The sequence below is a fragment of the Gossypium hirsutum genome, chromosome A12 (genome assembly GCF_007990345.1).
Source record: "Gossypium hirsutum isolate 1008001.06 chromosome A12, Gossypium_hirsutum_v2.1, whole genome shotgun sequence".
Lineage (NCBI taxonomy): Eukaryota > Viridiplantae > Streptophyta > Magnoliopsida > Malvales > Malvaceae > Gossypium > Gossypium hirsutum.
The window spans coordinates 88,939,792-88,941,874 of NC_053435.1; positions in this window are offsets into that span (position 1 = coordinate 88,939,792).

Here is a 2,083-nt window from a genome sequence, read left to right on the forward strand (position 1 = left end):
ATCAATGACCTGTTTGATCAGTTTCAAGGGGTTTCGGTGTTCTCTAAGATAGATCTTCATTCTGGGTATCATCAGTTTAGGGTTAAGAAAGCTGATTCAAATAAGACTGCATTTAGGACTCATTATGGACATTACGAGTTCCTAGTTATGCCTTCTGGTCTAACGAAAGCTCCGGCTACATTTATGGATCTGATGAATCGAGTTTTTCAGCCTTATTTGGATCAATTCGTCGTGGTCTTCATCAATGATATTCTAGTTTACTCTAAGACTGAAGATGAGCATAATAAGCATTTTAGAGTAGTGCTTTAGATCCTCTATGAGAAACAACTCTACGTCAAGTTGAGCAAGTGCGAATTCTGGTTGCGAGAAGTAACTTTTCTAGGGTATGTAGTTTCTGCTAAAGGGATTCAAGTTGATCTTGAAAGATCGAGGCTGTGCTTGGTTGGAAATAGCCTAAGAACGTGTCTAAAATCCACAGTTTTCTGAGTCTGGTGGGTTATTATCGGCGCTTTGTTGAAGGGTTCTCTCTTATTGCAACTCCTTTAACTAAGCTTTTGTGCAAGGGAGTTCTTTATATTTAGACTAATGCACAGCAAACAAGCTTCGAGAAGCTCAAGTCTATTTTGACTCAGGCTGCTATTCTGATACAGCCTAAATCCGATAAGGAGTTTGTGGTGTTCAATGATGCGTTGCACGTCAGTTTGGGTTGTGTGCTGATACAAGATGGTAAAATAGTGGCTTATGCGTCTCGGCAGCTTAAGACACACGAGGAAAATTATCCAACGCATGATCTAAAGTTGGTTACAGTAGTCTTTGCATCGAAAACCTGGAGATATTATTTGTATGGTGAGAGGTGTATTATCTATACCGATTACAAGAGCCTTAAGTATCCCTTTACTCAGAAGAAGTTGAATCTTAGGTAGTAGTGATGGATTGAGCTACTTAAAGATTATGATTGCACCATAGAGTATCATCTTGGTAAGACCAATGTGGTGGCCGATACTCTAAGTCGTAAAGCAATGACTAATCTGAGAGCGATGTTTGCTCGTTTTAGTATGTTTGATGATGGGAGTCTATTAGCCGAGTTGCAAGTTAAGATGACTTGGATTGATCAGATTCGAGATAAGTAGATAGGGGATGAGTCTCTGGGTTTGCTGTTTCGTCAGGTTGAGAGTGATAGTACTTCAGATTTTGGGTTAAATCATGATGGTGTCCTGTGTTTTCGAAGACGAATTTTTGTGCCAAATGATTCGGATTTGAGGCAGTCTATTCTGAGGGAGGCGCATTGTAGACCTTATGCTATGCATCTCGGCGGTAATAAGATATATCGCGATCTCTATAAGTTATACTGGTAGCTGGGTTTGAAGCGTGAGGTTACAGATTTTGTGGCTTGATGCTTGACGTTCTAGCAGGTTAAGGCTGAACACTAGTTGCCTTCGGGTTTGTTGCAACTAGTTAAGATTCCCTTTTGGAAATGGAAACGTGTGACGATGGACTTCGTTAGTAGGTTGCCCTTGACACGCCCTAAGAAGGATTATGTTTGGGTCATCGTGGATTGATTGACCAAGTTTGCTCACTTCATTTCGGTTCAGAAGGACTATTCCCTGCAGAAGTTAGCGAAGCTTTACATTTCGAATATTGTGAGACTACATGGGGTGCCTATTTCGATCATTTCTGATAGAGATCTTCGCTTCACATCTCGGTTCTAAAAAAAGTTGCATGAGGCTTTGGGTTTGAGGTTGGACTTTAGTACTGCGTTCCATTCTTAGACAGATGGTCAATCGAAAAGGGTGATTCAAATACTAGAGGACATGCTTTGGAGTTGTGTGATTGATTTCTGAGGTAGTTAGAAGGATTATCTGAAGTTATCAGAGTTCGCCTACAATAACAGCTTCCAATTTAGCATTTAGATGGCACTTTAGGAGTTTTATATGGTCGTAAATTTTGTGCTCCGATGTGCTGGACCGAGTTGGGTGAACGTCGGGTTTTGGGTCTTGAGTTGGTTTTTGAGATCGAAGACAAGGTTAGGTTGATTCGGGATCAACTGAAGGCGACTTCTGATAGGCAGAAGTCTTATGTGGAT